Raw genomic sequence first — 21,635 nt, 5'->3', positions numbered from 1 at the left:
TCCCTATCCCAGATGGCTGGCTCTCCACGAGACAGAGCGAGCAAACCCCCTCGACCTGCATGAGGCATCAGCGGCCAGACTCTCTTTTCAACAAGGTCACCGTCAGCGGAAAGGGAGACAGAACAGAGAAAGAGTTTAATATCTCCACTGCTGACAGCTGCAATTTAATTGTTACCTTATGAAACAGATACTGCACTTTCGACGGGGAAATAGACTATGGTTCTATCTTGATGGCTCTCTAGTCAACGCCCCAAATCCTTGGCTTTATACGCGAGGAACAGTTTCCTTACAGTGTCGTTTAGAGATAATAAGAGGCTCTGTAGACGTGGTTTCAAAGCTTTTCTCAAAGCCTATACCTAGTAACATGTTTACTTCAACATCTAACAAATTTCCCGACACACCTGGTCAGACACACTAACAAAGTACAACGCCTGTGATCAAGTGTTTATCCAGCATCAGTGTTTTGCAGCCCATGGGTGTTGCCAGCACAGGCCTGACACAGCTGGCACAAGGGCACTGCACTAAGGAAGAGTAGCCCATTGCATATGAAAGCGCTACAAAGGTTTTAAATACATAAATAAAAATAAGAAATTATGAAATGGAAGAAAAACGAAATCTGATTGTGTGATTTATGTGATTTAGCTTTTCTTGTTAAATGAGGACTAATGTCAGCTAAAAATCTAAAATAATCATTGTACAATTGGAAGAAGGACAGTCACAAGCAACAATTTGACAATTTCGACATCAGTTGCAGCAAAAAAATAAGTATGATGCAGCCAGTGTAAAATCGGTGAGATAGGAATACAAACAGATTATATGATGACTAATGATGATCTACTCATGCTTATTTTCTAATGTTGTGGGGGCAGTTAAGTTGGTCCGATAAAGCTTTGTTGTGACGATGGCAGCTGATTCACAGAGAACAGTGGAAAATTTGGCATGCTAGCTTTCAGGAGAGAAGTGTTAAAGGTCACTGAAATCAGGTGACTCAGAGATGAGAAAGATGAACAGAGAAGTGCTGACCAGGTTTTCTAAATAAAACAACAGGAGACGTCTTGTCATTATTTGAAGACTCATACCTGAGATCTAAGCAACGCTGTTATCCTCCTGAGCAAGGCTCTCACGCCACAAAATGTCTTCTCAACATGGAAAATTCTTTCCCAGTTCACAATGAAGGCACTGAATGTCTCGCAGTGCCAGTCTGATTTAACAGAAGTTCTCTTTATCAGCTTTATCAATGGCTCTCCTCACCAAATTCAGTCTCTTTTAAAATGTACCAGTCTAGACCTGCTGTCACCTCTGGTCCAACTTTACACTTTGAGCATTCCTACCTTCACACATCCTTTTATATTCCCTGTTTTTGACCATTGTAACTTCACAATGAGCCGTGCCTAATTTCTGCAGCAGGGCTTTCAACCAGGTCAAAAAGAAAGGAGCCTCATTCCGACATTGGTTGTCTGTCACTTTGATGATTGATTTTAAAATTTGATTTAGAACTTTAAAAGCTTGACTAAGCCTTGCTCCCAGATATATTTTGGACTAGGTGTATGAGCCATTGTGCAGCCTAAAAGCCTCAGCCGGGGCTCTCTTTATTAGACTGGCTCAATCTGCGCTCTCCTTCAAATCATTTGTGAAGATTTCTCATTCTATCCTTTTATTCTGAACTTACTGCTTGTGCATCTATGGTCCTTTAACTACCCACCTTTGGAGTGCAAGTCAAAACAGAATATACATCAGTATTTTCATACATTATATGTATGAAAATACATATATTGTCTATTTTGCAGACAATATCTATTTGGCAGACAATATTTTAAATGAAAATAAAGACATGCAGGAGTGGGTGTGTCTCTACACATTTGCTTCCTTCAATCATCCACCCTCATTAGTTTCCTCCCTCTATTACCTGATTCCCTCCGGAAACCCTGCAGAAACTCTCAATTACTTTGTCAGCAAGTCATTGCTAGATCTGACCTAAACAAAAAAAAAACTATTTGTTTTTAAGACATTTTAAAGGATTCCATGGTTATCTTTACCTATCATTTTCCCACATATTTAGCCACCTCCCACAAGGACATTTTGTTTTCTGTAGGAATGTAAATTTTTGGTCCAATTTGTCTCTAGCATAAATATACCCATTAAACGTTAGGTTCCTGGACATTTCCACCCTCCATTTCCATATAATTGCTGCATGGTTTGTTAATGCTAAACATGCTTTTAGGGAATAGTGGGAAATACTCCCCTCTAATTAGTAGTAGTTGTTTGGCCGTCACCAGGTAGATGTGAGGAGCTGAGTCTCACCAAGAAACAGTATTAGATCATTCAGCACATAGTAAACATTCAGTTTGAACTACTGAGATGTTCTTACAGAACACTGGACAATGAAGGCATGAAGGTCAGGGAGGTCATACAAAGTGCCCATTCACCTCTTGTGAATGTGACAATGATTCGCCTCAATCTAGTTCTCCAATATTTATGATCCATGAGTTTTCCCTAAGCCCTTTGTGGATGAGAACCTTTAAAAACCGAAATGCAGAATTGCTCTTTACTAGATCTATACTAAATTTGATCAATTATAACAGCTGCTCAGAAACCAGGGACTTGCATGTATCAGCACGAGAACTGAAAAAGTGTAAAGATGAAGAAAAATGAAAAAAAGAAGGGCACATGCCTCCTCAGGTCAAATTTCATGCTGCTGTTTACAACACACAGATTGGATAATAAATCAATCAATGTGATCAGTACTGACATTTTGTGCAGCAAGTGGGTTAATGTGAGTAGTAGTAACCCCAGGTATCCACTAATTATGAGACTTTATAGCAGCAATTACTATATGCCACCATTCACTCGAGAGGTCAAGCAAGACGTCAAGGGCTGTTTGAAAGCATCATTACCATTTACCCTTTCCCCAGTTTATTCCCAAACCAGGCAGACAAAAAGACATGAACTCTTCCAAACCCAACTGACATTTTTCAACTAGGCAGACCTTTGATTTCCAATTGTGATACAGATCATAAACTGTGTGCAGTGCACCCAAGGGTGTGCTTTGTGTAGCACTCTTCAATCGCAAGGTAATATATATACAGTATATGTATATATATAAATATATATATCGTTCTTTCTCTGTAATGCTCGTATGACGTTTTGGGGAATTTGAAAGATAGAGAAGGTGACATTTGGAGTCTCTATAGTGACTGAAAGGTGAGTAAGGAAGAAATACACAATGCATTGATAGAGTGAGAGAGCTGTCATTCATGACAGCCGCCATGGGTGAGAACTCCGCATTAGGTTTTGACAAATGCTTAAGATGATGTTGTTGTGGGGAAGGTAACAGGAAGTACGCTTTATTGTAAAAGGTGCATTATTTTACACCAGTATCTCATCTTTGTTATGTTAAAATGTACTAGATCTGAACCAGGCAGTAACAACTCGCATCTGGTACTAACATGTGTCTTGAGTCATCAGAGAGCTTTTTCATAGCACTTAACTGCAAATAAATCCAGGCCTAAACACACCCAAGATACATTGAAGACAGGTTGCAATCTGCTAACGCCATCTGTGGGGAGGGTCTGACATGCATTATAATCAAAGGTTTGTATACAGAGTGTACACAGGGTAGATCAACTAATGGAAACATGTCCAGAGAAAAGATTTTACCCGAAGACTCTCAATCAAATAGGTGAGGTTGTAAGTATCATTTGTTGCCAATGTTGTACATTTTGTCGATTAGGGGTGGAGACTAACTAAATACATTTGCTTGAGTACTGCCATATCATAATCAGGCCTTCCCATGTAACAAAAGGATGAGGGTGAGAGCCCAGGCGCACATATGTAGGTGTCTTTCCAATTGAGGGGTTAAAAGCTAGACTAGAAAGTTTTTAATTCCTTTCAAAACATCCCACATTTTCAACTGATGCATTACTCCGTGCCAGATACACACTAATGCATCGAAAACTTAAACGCTGTGCCTGGCCCATTTGTCACTATGACAGCTTTCACCTTAAAGTACATTTACAGAATGTTTACATTGAGGGGAATTTTGAATGTGGTATTTTCCATTGTGGTTGTAGCTCTTTTTAGTGAAGGATTTGACTATTGGTTTTCGTCATATTCCTCTTTCACCTTGAGATTGTTCCTCTTTGTCAGCCCCATTTTTCAGTGTTTGGCATGTGTTGTCATGATTGTTGCGACGGTTCACCTTGACACATTCCAGGATTTTCCAGTTTTTGTTTTGACTGATGCACCTGCAATCTGATAACATGGCCTTTGTAGGGCTCTGCTCTTTTTTACAACTCACAAATCAAAGTGCCAAACAGTTGATAGTTGATACCTGCTTCTAAATAGAATTTAACCTCATGTCCCTCACCTGTGTAATAGACCCAGTAAGGGAGGGCGGGGGGGGGGGGGGGGGGGGGGGGAGATCAATTCAAGTTAGGGTCACTATTCTTATCCTCCAAGGTTCAATCGATTCACAAATTCAAAAAATAGATTTTCAGTTCGTGGTTTCAATGTTTTATTTTCTTAACAACAACAGCTACTATAGAAGTCAGAACTATGCAACCTTCGTCACCAAAGGCAAGTGTTTGGACACATTTTATTTTCTCAAACAAGGAACCAAGGAGCTTGACACAATGTCTGCTATTTGCAGGCCTTGCTTAGCCAAAGTGCTGGTGAGTCACAGTGCAGTAGAGCTCTCTAACAAGTGAACATGTTGACTAGTTTCTATTCCTGATATAAAAAGCCTTTGTGGTACTGTGCAAAGTACACTACCACAAATATCAGCAACTCAAATAGTGTTTGAAGGAGCTTCTTTTAAATCAAATGCTGCAGTTTCCGGTTTGATGTTTACAACGTGTACCTAAATGTACAAGTTGTGTACATTTGCTGTATTATTACTTACTTAATTGTATAAAAAAAATGCAGATACTTGCAACAATACATCTTTCATTTCTGAGCAACTTAATGTTGCTGATTCTGTTTGGGATTAAATTGTGTTTTAGCACACAGACTGCTGGAGTAAAGTTCCCAAAACAGTAGCCATGATCTATGTATTGAACCAAGAATTTATTTAGAAACAGAATTGCATCACATTTTTATGGTTCATCCCATATTCTTTAAGCCAAATAAATCAGCTTCCTGATAAGAGTGCTGACGATGCAGCCCTTCGTTAAAAACGCAATGTATCTACAAGTGAAATGTTGATATCTCAGAGGATAGCAGCTTCTATGATTTAAACATTCATATCACAAACTGAAAACTGCAGCTTGCTGCCTTATGTATGAAAGTCAGGTGCTAGTATCAGAACTGACAGGGAGTCTCAATTATATTTGCACTGCACCTGTACACTGCAGCAAAGTATTCTGCAGCACTGCAATTACAAGAGAGAAAATAAGAACTCTATTGAAGACCCAGATGGTGAGATGGGGTATTAACTCATTCAAATGTTAGTTAATCATTTTCTAATATAGCATAGTTTTTCAGTTAAAGGAAACACTGTGATCAGTGTTCATGTTGACGACTGTGAGCAGCAGCGAGACATTCTGATCACAATTTCTTCTTTGAACGATCAAAGCCATTGAGACGTGGATTGATAAGGAACTAATAATTGAGTAACCAGCCATGTGGAGTTCAGCAACTGAGATGTCAAACAGATCAGAAGCAACATGGAGGACACTGAAACATGTCAGTGTATCAGCAAATGGGTCGACTTGGAGGATAAGTGGGTGGGAAGATAATTTTCAGCCACAAAATGAGCACAAACAGCTGCTGCAACTGTGAGAACCTCCTACTTCTTTAACCCCTGAAATGGGTTGAAACAGGAATAGGTACATCTGTATGTCTTTACAACAATCCAAGTGACAGATTCCTTTTATGTTTGCATACAGGTACACACACAAGCATGTGGGAGCTGGGAAATCTCTTAAGGGGTGCAATATTTAAACTTTATTGACCTTGGCCAGCTGGCGTATAGAAATTCCAATAAAATAACCAGTGGCTGTCCCTCTGTGTGAACGAGGCAGGACTCTTTTAAACTCAAACAGGATGAGCCAAGCTACCCTGGCTGCTGTTTGAGGTTTAGTCCCGCAACACACACAAACCTAGACAGAATGTTTTATTTCACATCATTACGGATTCTACTGGAAATAGTTGGAAAATCAGTGAAAATGTTACGCTCAAGATTTGTAGTTTTAATGAGCACAATAACAGAATGAGGTCGGGTGATGCACAGTGTACCTACATAATCTGTGTGACAGAGTACCTGATATCGACTCAAAAGTGTATTTTTATCTTGCGGTTTTTTCACTTGTTGTCGGCCACATTTCCTGGCAAATATATCATTAAAAGCAGGATGTTTTTGAATCTGTAGACAGTCGCCACAGACTGGTATCATTAACAGCTCTCCTCTTGTACCTGTCCTGTTGACAGCACGACTGTGGTTACATTGTCAGTGTCAAGCTGCCAACACAGTGAACATTTTGATAATGAGCAGTTTTCACACACTGTGAGCGCGTAGGCTACAGTCACACTGCAATACTCGACAAGCTAAAATGAAACACTCTTAAGTGTGTGTTCCTGGAAAGCATAAAGGAAATTTGACATGGAAACACCAATGTATAGCCTCATAGCTTATCAATGAGATGTTTGATACATCCAGAAAGCAACGACGCTTGGTGCCCTATTTGGTCCACCTGTAATCTGTAAAACAAGAGAAAGCCTCAGGTTCTGGTGTCGGTAAACGCTTGTGCTACTGTAGTGGCCCTGAGGAAGACAACAAATCCCTGCCAGGACCTTCATCATTGTTCTGTAACTAATCCTTCACTCCTGACACACCTGGGGGAGAGGAAGTGAAAAGATTTTTCCTACACAAGGGAAAAAAAAACTTTCAGAGAGAACACACAGTGAACGTTTTCTGGTAGTAGCAAGAGAAACATGGGATAAAAGGTTTGATTAAAAAAAAGCATTGAGCCGTGACAAAACACTGATCAAAATTCCAGGCGGGTCGTCCTGCTCCATGATGTCATTTTCTAGTGTTCGTCTATAATAGTACGTAGTATCCATTTCAGTGACAACAGGTAAATATAATGTGTTGTGGATATTGGTGCTGAGGTGACCATAACATTTAAAGCAAAAGCTAAAAGCAAAATCTATTCAAAGTGCTTGGAATTGGATAATTCGATGATGCATTAAAACAATGTTATCATTATTGAATTATTTTCAAGAGACAAGAGTCGCAATTCTCCTGCAGAGATCTGTCTGATTCTGTCTGCTACACTCATTTCAACCCATTAAAATAACTGGATTTGTATTGGAGTAAGGTTAATATAAGATCAGAGCACTGGCAGAGTTTTATTGTTTGTTTACAGACAAATAAAATAAGACTCAATATCAGACAAAATGCCATAAGATTAATTATTAACATTAGTCTGATAATCGCAACCAATTGGTTTTAACATAATAGACTGTACCTATGTCACGTAATTCACTTTTCACTTGTTTTTAGTCAGCGCTACCTTAAATGTCAACTTCACGCCTTACTATGACAAAAACAACAATTTTGAAAAGAGTTGAATAATGTGCAAAAGGAATTTCTGCAGTGTACAAACACCTATGACATATTACAATAAAAACACTAAAAGCCAGCAAGGGAATGATCCAGGATCCATTCTGCCAGTCATAAACAATGAGGGCACCTCTGCATGCTCTGCAGCTACAAAAGGTTTTTAGAGGCTCTTTGCATTGGCACTGGGTGAGGAAGCTTGCACATCAACAAGTACACAGCTTCGCCGTAGAGAGAAACGGAGTGTGAGGTGCTCAACTGTTTGCTGATGAGGTGTCATCTTGAGATCTGTTGGTGTGTGTAGGTGGGCATGTACAGCACTGTACACAGCTCATATGGCCTCCACTACCACAAACCCAGTATGTTGGCTTTGGCTGAATGATAACAGCATTTTGCCTTTTTGAAGAATGTTATTGAGCAGTTTATCAAGATTAAGAAGACCTAAAAAAAACACAATTACTAGAGGAAAAACACTAAAAAGCAGATAAAAACACAAAACAATCCAAACACAAGGAGTCATGGCTGAAAATTAAGCATTTTATGTTAAACGGACTGCACTTATATAGAGAGCTTTTATCCAAAGTGCTCTGCAAAGTTCTCACTTTCACACATTCCTACACTGATGGAAGGGGCATAGCATATAAGATGCCAACATTCACATCAACCTGTCTTGCTCAATAACACTTTGACAGGCTCTCTAGGAACCACAGACATTCCAATCCTACGACTGATCTATCATCCTGGGCCAGGCTGCCTCGCAGTTAAGTTGAGATTTAAAATGTAGTAATTAGTTAATTCATGCTAGACAGAAGAAGCAAGATAGATGTACATTTGGGCCATATATTGCATATATACCCACATTTACAAACATACCTGTGCACTAGTACAGTTTATGGCGCTCTGTGAATAGTTTTAATCTTTAAATCCATAACCCTGGAGAGGCTGATTTCATTGATCTGATTCTCATGGGGCTTTGAAGCCCAATCCACTACACAACATTTTGTTGTGCCATAAATTGCTTCTTTTATGAACTAAAAAACATTTGGAATATTAAGTTTTTGAGGCCATTGTCATAGAAAGATAGAGTATAAAACACTAACACTAATTACAAGTTCTTCTGAGCTTGTGATGCTCCTCTCAGAAGGTATCTGCTTTGTCTTTAACATTATTTCACTGCCTCATTTGCAAGGTGTCGGTTCACAGCAAAGGTAGCAAGCACAGCCCGCACATGGTGTCATTCACTCCCGTCTTTCAGAGCTTGGATACCCAGTTTTCAGTCTGAGAAATGATTTGTCACTCTGGATTCACCAATCTTTTCCTTCTGGGATTTCCACCTATTTTCACTGTTAAACACAAACATTTTGCACTGTTAACTTTTCAGAGAAAGGGAACAGATGTCTCTGCCACTGACACACCGCTTAGGCTACTGATAAGCTGCGAAGGAATTGGAAGAGGGTGGAATGGATTCCTTCCAGCAAGAGACTGACTCCCAGAAGGAATCACATTCCTCTCTGCTGTGTAGGGCAAGATAAAGCAAGTTATCCCTGTTCCACTCAGACGGCTCTTCCTAACCTGTCAGCTGCTAACTGTTGTCCTCAGGCAAAAATAGCAACATGGAAATCTATTTGATGTGTTTAATATGGCACTTGTCTTTATGGGGAGATTTCACATGCTGGAGTTGATCTAGGTCTTTGTTAAATACGTTAATGTTAAATGAAGCTTTGCAACAGAGGGACAAAATCAGGACATACTTGATTTTCGGACATAAGACGTCCATCTCAATTGTGATGTAAATTCCAAGTGGCCACCATGGGAGTAAAGCCCATGGCTCTGTTGGATGATACTTTCCTCTTATAATTACAGAGATCAGAATCGATATTGAAACTGAATAGAGCATTTCCTCCAATCTAATTTACACAAACTTAATAAGATAAACTAAGTAAAGCAATTCATTTCTTGTGGGAGGTGTGATGTTTTTTTAAAGACTGCCGAATAAATTAGAAGACCAAGATCAATGCTTTCATTAGCTAGGGTGTTTATCCTTTAAGAGTGACGGAGCAAAAGTAAAAAGACTCCTTTGGCTGCTCTGGCTCCTTGACCCTTCTAGTAAAAACAAGATCACATGTTGGAGAGTGTCCTCTTCAGTCAAGGTTAAATTTTGCAATTATCTGAGAAAAAAAAGCACGTGGGAAGAATTGAGTCGAAACTCAGTAGGATGATTGCGGGTGAAAGTGAAGCTCTATTCCCTGTGCTGGACACCTTGACAGCAGGGAACAAATAACAAGGAGCTGATCAAGTCAGACTATATGTTCACACAGATTTTTATCATTGTGCTAAATATAAAGTCAGCCAGGCACATTTTCTGTTCCAAAGTGTAGGTGTTCATTCAAACGCAGCACATCTGACAATTAAAGAAACACCAGTCCCTCCACTGCACTGAAATGTGTAAACCTAAATGAAACAGTTCAGGCAGTCAGACAAAGTCAAGTCGATAAACACTGTGTCCATCCTCCTGTGGCATGCAGCGATTCATAAAGTCCATTTATTGCTTTTAATCAATCGATAATCTCTTCAATTCCAAGTGTCCAAAAATAACATTTGACTAAGTTCAGTTCCATGTGGTTTGTTTTTGCTTTTGCCTAAACAAACGTATATCCAATATATGAGAAATAAGTTTGAATTGGATTAATTGTATGTGGCGATGTAAGTGTAGCGTTAAGGACTAACAGTGGGTTTTGATAGTCATAAATGAAGTAGAAAATCATGATTGTGACGGTTTTGGTTGTTCCCGTCTTGTAAATTATTCCTTATGTATGTTTCTAATTTGTCCATACTTCCCTCTGAAGACACACACTGTCTGTCCTAAAGTAAATTTCAGCAAAATAAATAGTTGCATGAATATATAAAAATATGAGGCAGGATATGAGAAAGAAAGTTTCACTTTTTTTTTTTATATTAAATCATGTTGTAATTTGAATTTCAATGTCTGAGGCCTGCGGTGCTATTTTTGTTTCCTGAAACAAGGTGGCCCCACATGAAGCACCAGTGTGAAAAGCGCAAGTGACAAGCATCAAATTCAGGTGAGGGTTTGCAACGCTACTGGAGAGAAAGATAACGTGATTTTCTCAAGGTTTTCCACAAAAGCAGCCCGACGAGACAGAGAAACACTGTGTCCTAAACTGCCTGTCATCTTTGTTGAATGCATTTATTTTCATTTATCGGGCAGAAAAAAAGCTCACTGAGCGAACAACATCGTCTTGTATGAGCAATGGATCATGGGAAACACACTTAGATTGCATCCATTTGTTATGGTTACTGCAGGTTTCACGGTAGAGGGAGAGATATTTATACCTATATTCACATTTATAAATGCAAAGGTTGATGTATTGCAGTGGATACCTTTTTGAGAAGCATTTCGCAATCTCAAGGTAATTTGTCCTGTTTGATTGGTTGAACATCCTGTTTGCTACATTGAAAAGGAGCAAAAGTCCAAATTGGTCATATGGTGCTTTTATAGTTAATACATATGTCCACTCAATATGTATCGTCTGTATCCAAGTGTGATTACAGAAAACCGTGTAAAGTTCTTAAAACCAACAGCAGGATGAGCATTTAGGACCAGATGTACGTACATGAAACATGCAGCGCAAGTTGTAGCTGGATGACAGTGTCGTTGTGTGTTGGCTATTAGCGTGAAATGAACGTTTAATTGCAGCTAATTAAGTACCCGGCAAAGTAGCGCATTCACCGTGGGAATAAGAGTTTTAAAGGCGCAGGTGAGTGGAATCTGTCCAACATGCAGTCCTCTTCAAGCTCAGAAGATAAACAAAAATCTAAATTCTGTGATATTGAAATAGAAATACTAATCAATTAAGTAACAATTCAAAACATTTTACAGGTGCTAAAAAGTCTATTACTCATAAAATCAAAGCAACAGGACAAATGGTATGCGAGTACAATCTATGACTTTAATAACATTGGGAAATGTCACAAAACTCCTGGTTAGTGTTTTATATATATCTTCTTTGGATGTAGGGAAACTGATGTGTTTGTGTGCTGCAATAGTGTATTCAGCATGTAACAAATTGTGGACTGTGATATACCTGAGCTAATTTGCACCTGATATTTAGAGGTGGAGACATTTCAGACAGAGCTGGGCGCCGCTAATTGTGTGACACTTCAACACCAATTCAACAGAATACATAATTAACTGCACCTGTTTGGTACTTTACACACTTCTCTGCATTAAATGTACACCCCAAACAAGCACAAAAGGCTTAGTACATCTGGCTCTTATCTTCGTTAATGAACTGCAATGGTTTTACCTTTAATTAAGTCTGTAGATGGAATTTGAAGTCCTTCTAACAAGTTTTTTTTTTACCTTTATTTATGATTTGGTGAGATGAGATAAGTACTGTACTCTTTTTCAGTGTTGTAAATTACTTGGTCTCTTGCATGCAGGAACAGTGTCAAGTTGACAGTACCCACTATGATGTAATGCCTAACCATGTATAAAAATTCAACACGTGTTTTGTGTGTGTGTGAAGAATTCCTTTTAAGCTAATGAAATTGTTAGACAAATAATCCAAAAAAAGTTCAATCAAAATTTGCATCTGCTGTATGGTGCATTCATTGTTGCAGTGTTAAATGATTTTGAAAAAATGAGAAACTATGAATAAATGCAATATTTCTAATTATATGATCAATCCGCAGGACAACAGGACTGTGAGCTGTGCTGAAAAAAATAGATAATCGATGTAAATAGATATAAAAGTATATTTCTAAAGAGCACATTTTCCTCGTATTTATCCATCAAATAATAATCAAATGCAAATCAAAAAAAAGTTCTTCACAATTATCCGATGAAGCATTTCTATTCTGATGAGAATAATCTCTGCAAAGACATGAATGCTCCCATTCAAAGGATACGTCAGGTTACTGAATGGTTGATGACTATGAGAATTTGCGATGGCCCTCGGAGCTACAATTCTCAACCTTGCCAAAGACTAATTGGAGATTTTGGACCAATGTGTTAGACGCTGCACTACACCACCACCATCATCAACAAAATAAGGGGTTCACTTTCAGGTGAATGCTGTTTCATCCCTGTAGTTCAGTGGTAATTAGTGCACTGGTGTAACACCCACATTGTTGTAAGGAGTGTAGAAGGTAAATTCCCATGTAAATTAGTGTAATAATGAGTCCCTGTGTGTGCGAGCCAGACCTTATACTGCTGATGTAAGTTTCCATTTTAACAAATCAACTGAGCGGGTTTATCGATCACCTCAACATGTATGAGCCAAAAGCAATTAAAAAGTACCACCCAGAAACAGGTTTTAATGTTGGCAGGACACAGTGTTTTATAAATAGCTTCTCCAACATGCAAATGAGGAAATAGAACAGCCCGTTAAGGCCGCACTGCTACCAAGTGGGACAGTACAGTCTCAAACCAGACAATCGGATCAATCAAGCCTACTTTTGCATGGAAACAATGCTACAAACACACGGTAGAAGTTTCAAGCTTACAACTGTTGTGGTTCTGTAATTAGTGTTTAGTATCTAACAGAAGCTGCCCAGGCACAACAACAGCCAACAGTAGCAGGTCATTTCAACTTTGACATTGAGTTATAACATTCTCTTAGCCACAACACTGCCACAATATGGAATAATGTTGCACACTCAGTGCGATCCGAGCTATGACTGAGCCACGGTCCTGCACTCGACAGCTGACAGGCTGACAAAAAATAAAAACGACCAATCACCAACCAATTACTCTCTCCCGCCTACAACTACTCTCTCCTGCCCGACTTGATCTACATCTGTTTCATCCAATAGTAGAGCTTATAAGCTCACTTGACATCTTATGTGCTCCAATCGGGCATCATTTTTCGGAGCTATGATGTCAGCCAGGGTAGGTGACTGCTGTGAAGAGCAGGTGTAAATTAGTGAAGGTGTATGAGATAGGTGTTCTTGTGTCATGATTTCCTCCGACAATGGCAGCAGTGATTGCAGCAAGACAGAGACGTGGATATAGGCCTCAAAGACTTGCTGACAGAATCTTTGCGACAAGAATCACACTATTTCAACTCTTAGAATGAGAAACTATCAAAAAGTAACAGCAGCAGTCATGCAATTAATAATTACGCTACTAGAACTAACACAACGACCTATCACCTCCCACACAACATTCCCATTCCATCCCGGCTACAGAGAAGCTCCTCGCAACATTACACTTTCTGGCATCTAGATCATTTCAAAGCAAAGAAGCTGCTGCCACTGGGATATCATAGTTTGCATTTTGTCACACACTGTGCCAGGTGCTGAAGACACTGTTAGGTCTTTAAAAACAGTTAAAGACCTCTTTTTCACAAACACCAGTGACAGGCAGAAAAATAATATATACGAAAAAAACTCTATCCTGCATCCAAGATCTGTCTCTTGGCACCTGGCCTGACTAGAACTTAGCTGCGTGGTACTCACTCGTTCTCTCCTGACTGGATCCTTGCTTTTGCTGGGCTTAAATTTCATATGTAAATCACTTTAGATAAAAGTGTCTGCCAAACATAATTTAAGTTATAGTTTGCATTTCACCTACACTAACCAATCAGCCCTTGTTAGATTTGACCCAGGACAATCAAAGGTAAAGTAAGGATTTGTAAACATTTTGTACCTTACAACACCGTAGTGGAAGTTCTGAGGAAGTTTAGAAACTGGGGATTTCAGTGAGGTTATGATATCAAAAAGTAATAAACTTGCATTCCAACCAACAATTTGGTATAAGGCCAAAGCTACATTTAAGTGTACGTGTGCGTCTACAACTGTGCCTCAGTCAACTGCTGTCAATGCCAGAAAATCAAATCAGAGAAATCAGTCCTGAAAATCACAAACAGAAAATCAGTCCCGTCATGGAGGAAGAGATTATACAAGGTCATTCAACAAAATAAACACAACCTGCTCTCTGTGCAAACAACTTGAGGGCCTACTATAAGAAGAAGCCATCACTGGCTGAGCAAGATTCACAGCCCTCTGGTCCTTATTTGCAAGAGTTGTGTGACCTTCAGGCAAAGGCTCGATCACATCAGCCTCTGAAATGTGTACTATTCAAGACAATGATGAAACTGAACCTTTTTCAACGGAGAGATGAAACAGATAAATACATTCTGTAATGGTGTTTGCAAAAGCAGATCGATCTTGCACCATATGTGTTTCATGCTGTTTCGAGGTGATATGCAGTTGCATATGTGTCGTACTCCAGAGGTCAGTTTTGATTATTTCATGACAGTTACACCACACCACCAAGTCAGTCTTTCATGGAAATTCATGGATTTCATATTTTCTCTTACTAAATCAAGGCTATTTGACAATCTAATTCAGAGGTGAGTCCCAGTCAGTCCGAAGACAAGACGGCCCTAATGTGCTCTATACTAATGCTGGAGTAATCGCCAGTTTAGTCAGTTTACCCAAGGCATGAATACTTTGCAGATAAACTTCCCAATTTTGATGTAATTCCATTGAATGTACTTTTACTCTAAGGGTTATCGTTGATATCTGTTCAGTTCAAGAGTAATAAAACATACTTAAAGTAAAATAATACAGAACATTTTTCATTGGAAAAAATAATTAAATGATAATGCATGGTTCTCAAATTTGGACACGCAACATTGGCTTTGACATCAGATAGGAATTGAGGTGTCTGCTGGTGTCTCCACACACACACACACACACACACACACACGCACACATGCACCCACGCATGCTGGCAATGTAAGAGTTCCTAGTTCACCAAACCTGCATTTGTGTGGATTGTGGGAGCCTCCCATGCTCCAGGGTGCCCCCACAATGGGAAGACATTTTGCCATTATCAAATCCCCTGCTGGGAGGACCACTGGAGCACGGGGAGGAAACTAAATGTGTCCCGGTGTTTAATGAAGCCAGACAGCAACAGAGTGTGGAAACAGATGACCGACATTGCTGCTTTGAACCTTTTTTCTTACTTCCATTGCTGCCTGTAACACATTTCTATCCCCTTGCACAGTCTCAGGCATGTGTGGTCTGTGGTCTCAGGTGCGGACAAGTCTGTGTGGACACAAAATATTGGCTTGTGTGCAGACAGCCACACTGAGGCTGGACGGACATTGACTGACGTAATCGGCTGACAACATGTACAAATCCTTGCAGGTATGCAGCCAGTAACAAATTCACCTTCAATCTTGTATGGGGAAATCCATAAGTCCTTTTTAGTTTAGCATTTCCTGAACAATGACGATAAAAACACACAAACCATGCATGTAAACATGTTGATTGTTCTAGGCCCGTGTGAGAACAAAGGTGAGTGCCTTGCATGTTGACTATAATCAGCGTACCTGAGCACACACAATCTCAAGTAAGAAGAGAAAACCTACAGGAAATTGGCATTGAAAATTGACTGAATGATGTCACACTTACAGCAGTCTTGAGAGATACACCACGCTATGCCCAAACCCTGACAGCTCGGTGGCTAAAGAAGCAGGTTTTCTATCGCAGACATTGTCTTTTCAAGATTTAATTGTTTGTGCTTTGCGCCCTGTAATCCTCAAAGCAGAACATGAGACATATTGCCGATTCTGACGAAACATATTTCTGACTTAGAAAACTGTGTCTACATTATCCCTATGGGTTTATGCAAATTGATCATTTTCTGTCAGCTATTTGTCCATGTTTCTTATTGGTGGAATTCTCCTCTTAAAATGTTAAAGGGAAAAAAAGAGAAGGCAGTGTCATTTAGATAAAATAGGATGAAACTGGGATACACAAAGCCTACCTGCCTGTTTTTTCTCTATGCGCTGTGGAAAAGAAACAGGAGTGTATGTATTCGCTATATCTTTCTACAAACACTACTGAGACTTTGACAGGCCGAGGAATCAGCCCTCTGAAACACTCAGGGTGATGGATGACTAATTCTGTTTTTGCATCCTAATGATTAATCCCCCTTTAGTGTATATGTTTATATTTTTAACAGCCATGAGACATTGGTGCTGATGCTGGCAATCTGAATAAAAGTGGCAGTTATTCAAATTACTGATGTCCCACTTCAGAGCAAAATAGATGTTCAGGGAATCTTCAGGGTCATTCCAACAAGCTCTCAAACTACAAATGCTTCTCTTAGGAGCTATTTTGGCTCGTAACATCCATTGTCATTAGCATGAGGTAATTATTAAGTCAGTGCTTATGAGTTCAACACATGGTGTAACCCAGGCTGCATCTGAACAAGGAATTTGTTGAGGTGACTTCGTATTTCTTTTACAGTATAAAGGTTTGCAGGTCACCCTTTACGAAATTTGAAAGCAAGAAAAGTGTTAATTTAATTGAATGACTTGAGTATTTATGGTCCTATCAATTACTGTTCTATTTTTGTGGCGACTTGATTTATTATAAACAACAAATAGAAGTTATAGGTTTTAGCTTTAAGGTGAGATCCACATTGTGAATGCTGTCTGGAACATTTGTTGCTTGTTATCCAAAATCCTCACTAAAGCATATAGAGGCAAATATGTGTACATGCTTCACATTACTTAAACAGTACTTTGCTCTCTTTGCTTTTCACTGTACAGTACTCTAGCGTGGCTGTCGGTGATACTGCTCGTGTGCTGACTCCATATACACATCCATAAAAAGTACAGTCTCTGCTGTAGACTGAAGTGCAGATCATCAACATATTGGTGTTTACATTGAAATCTCAGTTGGCAAGCAATGTTGAACCGTCCATTAGACCTTACACCAACATGAAACCTTAGGTAATGTATCTAGATAGTGAGGATGAATGTTAATGAAATGTGTAAAATACCATCGCTTTTGGTGAAATATTTGTTCAAAGAAATTTCAATTTATTTGTAAAAACAATTATAATTGTTTTCACATCAAATAAACAATTATAATTGTTTTCACGTCAAATAAACAAAGAAGCTTAATTGCATGTAATGACATCGTATGAAGCAATTGGTAGAAAAGCTCAAATGGTCTGGGGTTTGCAGCTTATACATTCGGGCAAACTTGCATGTCTATGCACATTTCTGTGTTGGCATCTGAACTAAAGCTTTCTCTACTGCACTTACAAAACTTTCTTTGGATGACAGTGTCAGCTATATGCTGAAAGTGGAAATATATAGTAATATTATGGAATTTATGTCAGGATGTCAACACTGCACCGAGTCAATCAACAGCCACTCTCCTCCATTTCTTATAACCCCATTCTCTAGCTTTCTGTTCCATTCTCTTACTTTATGTTTCACGTTATCCCATTTGATACTGTACAGTGTGTGCTGCATGATCTATGACTCAAGGCAGAGAATGTTGCAGCAGTGTGTCTTGACAGATGATTGAATTGTACAGCAGGTAGCTTTGAAAAGTCCTCCAGAGCTCCATTTGCACCAGGCTGATTACACTGCCCTTCTTGCAATGGTATCTAGTTGAATATACTTATGCATTACAAAGAAAGATCTATTCTTGTAATTGTCATACACGATAGAACACCAGGTCAGGTTGAGTGAGGTTGAGAGTGAAATACATGGAAGTAATTTATAACATTTTGGAGAATTGTTATGCAATTGACATCCACACAAGTGATGTTTTTGTGTGCCAGTTGTCAACTGAACAGCAGAGGGTACTTTGGTATTTATGGCTGACTGCACAATATTCATCTAATGAAACTGCCAACAGCCCAGCAAAGCAACACTGAACTGAATAGATTACAATTTACAAAGAGCCAACTGTTGTAAAACAGGGATCATCAAGTGTCACTAAGATGCTCCACAATCCTACACTCCCCGCTGATGGAAATCGGAAAGACGAAAAACAATATCTAACAGCTCATTGCGGAGATGGTAATTGTTGTTCCTAACAGAATGCAGTGTGTGGGTGTGTGATTAACCAGCTTGGCATGAGTGTTGGGACAAGTGCCAGCTTCAGCACAAATACAAAAGCCACAGTACAGTGACAAAGTTAAACTGTAACTGTGAACAAGAGTGTGCTCTTCTACAATTTAGAGGAGCTACCCGCATAGCTTCAAACCAACTGAGCATGTTTTCATCTCGACTCTGTACTGTACCAGATCCCCACTAGCTCAAGCAATTTCCACTAAAAACTTACCGTTAGTTTCATATTTAATATGGTCCATAGCAGAGGCCTGGCAGCACATTTTCAATAACCCCAAATTAAGTATGTCTCTCCCTTATAACCTTGTAAAAACCTGTTTACAGTGTAGAGGTTTTGATCATTGTTTGTTCCAACCCTCACACATAAAATAAACATGAAATGAGTACTGTACTCCCCTACAATCGTGTTCATTCAGTGTGCATGGGTTTAACTTCACAACCGACCTCACAACCTCAGTGAAACCTGCTTTACTTGCTACAGGTGTTCAACCCACACCACAAACAAACAACCACAGCCCTGTGTCTGGGCGGATGTTATTAATTGCTCTAGACATTACAGTCATGGTGTTTACATTAAAAATCAATCAATTTAACTTCACTACACCAACTGATAATCACATGGCACCTACCTTAATTAACAATACTCCCATGAGCCTTTGCACTTCAAACGCATGTGTCCTCCAGTTGCTACAATACGTCAGGGTCAGGCACGGGATCAATCGATTCGAAAGCAAACCTTAGCAGAAGTCACGCAGCCAGCCCACGGCCGCAGCGGCCCACTGGGACTCTTCCTAGCTCTCCCAATCCGGCACTGAATTGAAGAGAGGAGCAGAATATGACAAACACCTCTCAGAAGAATGCTTTATGGAACGATTTTCCCTAACCAGCCACCATATTGACGGCATTGCATGTTCACACTAACCATGTGTTCACACTACAAGCAATGTGATCAGCAAGTCATCAGTGGCCCATTCTTAGTGGAGTTGAGTGGAAAATGTGTGAATGATCAACACACTCATCAGCAGAACAAAAAAACAACTCACAACAAATCACATTCTCATGCATCCATTTTGAGAGATGCTATTTTGCGATTGCCAGGCAATACCAATGAGAATATGATTCCAGTCATTCCAAGCTTCCCACTTTCCATAACCTTTCATTTGAGAGCAGGGTGATTGCTCCTTGGTCAGGGTTTAAACTCCATGCAGACTCTTTCCTCTCTGCCTGGAAAGATCCCACGTCTCTGACCATCTTTTCTACCTGCTTTGTAAGTGTTCTGAGGGATGATAGGAAAGCCAGGTGAGCCTGGAGAGCCATCTGGGGAACTCACTTGGTTTAATAATGTGGCATCATATGAAGCTAATGAACGTCAAAACTGGCAACTTTGAAAAAAGCGTTGGCACTGATGGTGTAAACAGTAGGAAATAGAGATGTAAACAAGGTTGTTGCTTCTGGGGAACATTCAGAGACAGGAGCACACTTTGGTATTCATGCATCATTCCAATCTTCAGCTGTAAACAGCTCATTATCCACATGCTGATGCATTAGTTAAAAAGGTTAAATAGTGTTTGTTGTGTGGAATCACTTAAATCAGGAAAATTTACAATACATTATAGCCATCTTACTGGCCTTTTCTAAAAGGAAACCAGAGGGGTTGGGTATTTTTAGTGCATTATGAAAAAAATTTGACAACGCAATGACAAAACATGTCCAAATAGGAGTTCTTACAAGGAAAAATTGGTGGTCTCAGCCCCCACTGTTGCCATGCAACCGCAGAAAACCCAGCTGAAGCATAGCAAGTTTACTCAAGAGTCAGTGTTTTGTTTTGTTTTTTTACTTTTAGCACCCACTGTGCTTAGTGGTGAAACATGCTCAGCATTGTTAGGGAGTTTCAACAGAAAATCCTTTTCACTGAATGATCAGAAAAGAATGAATTACTTTGGGGAGAGGGCCCCTGTGGACACACAGGCATAGCTGTGTTCAGCTCTTTCTGTCTGGAAAACAAGAATGTGATTTTTGAGGATCACAGTTTTAAAAAACTGCTGTCCTATTCATTCATTCTGTTCTTTCAGTCCTGCTGCCTGAAGGAGCCACCAAGGACAAAAACTCTGACAGCCATTACAATCATTCCACTCAGGTTCACATGCAAAGTATAAGAGTTAAAGTAGGAGTTGCAACAATAGCAGATAGCAGTAACACACAAACAATAGTCTTGTTTGTTTGGTATATCAAAAGTCAAAGTAAGGAGAAAGAAAGGAGAACGTTTACGAGACTCCACAACATGTAGACATGAAATACTTCAGAGGAACTTGCCTATGAAACACTAGTAGTTTAGAATCTAGTTATTGTGACATGTTCAATGTTGTGGAGCCGCAGGTATGCACGCAAAAGCAAATTAATTGACTACTGAACTTCCTGAACAATGCAGCAGTGATAACTGAAGCTCAAAGAGGCCACTTAACAATCAGCTCTATCCATGGCTCTTAGTTACTCTGTCTAATTCTCTGTCTGTCTGAATGAGTTTTTTTTCCCAGTGGAGAGAATGAATGTGCTTAGCAACTTTCATTCCAAATATCAAGGCTCTGGTGATTGTTTTGACCGTAGACATTACACAGCATTTGTAAGTACAAAAAAAGGAACATGAATAGTTGCCTTGAGGTTGTTGCTAGAGAACAGGCCATGGAATGAATACAGTTTACAAATAGATATTTTGCATCCAAGTTGGAATGGATATATCCTCTGGGGAAAGTGAATGGGCTCTGAACCTTCCTGGCAAATTTCCCTTTAGATCCATTTGTGTACAATATTTGTCATGACGGAGGCAGTAAAGGTCACAAGGTCAGGGGGTGCCAGGCATGCAAGTCATTAGTCGCCTTTGATCTTGCAGCCAAGCATCTCCAGGACAACATTGGTGTTAGTGATGATGATGATGGTGGTGGGGTTGGCAAGTCCTGTTGCTTTGGCTTATTCTAGTATCCAGTCGTATGGTATTTTAGCACATGATTTCAGGCATGCTTGGACATTCAGGTTGCGGTTGTAGCATTGTGTTACTAGTTGTTTTGCAGTTAGTGCGGATGTCGGTCTTCTTTTCAGCCATGCTACATATTGTCTCGCTCATAGGACTTGCTGTTGTAGCAGTATTTCAGGTTTTCTGCTGGAATCCATAA

Source organism: Genypterus blacodes, unplaced genomic scaffold (genome assembly GCF_046128005.1).
Source record: "Genypterus blacodes isolate CSIRO-AG114 ecotype Tasmania unplaced genomic scaffold, CSIRO-AGI_Gbla_v1 ptg000044l_1, whole genome shotgun sequence".
Classification (NCBI taxonomy): domain Eukaryota; kingdom Metazoa; phylum Chordata; class Actinopteri; order Ophidiiformes; family Ophidiidae; genus Genypterus; species Genypterus blacodes.
Note: the sequence above shows the minus strand (reverse complement) of the source record.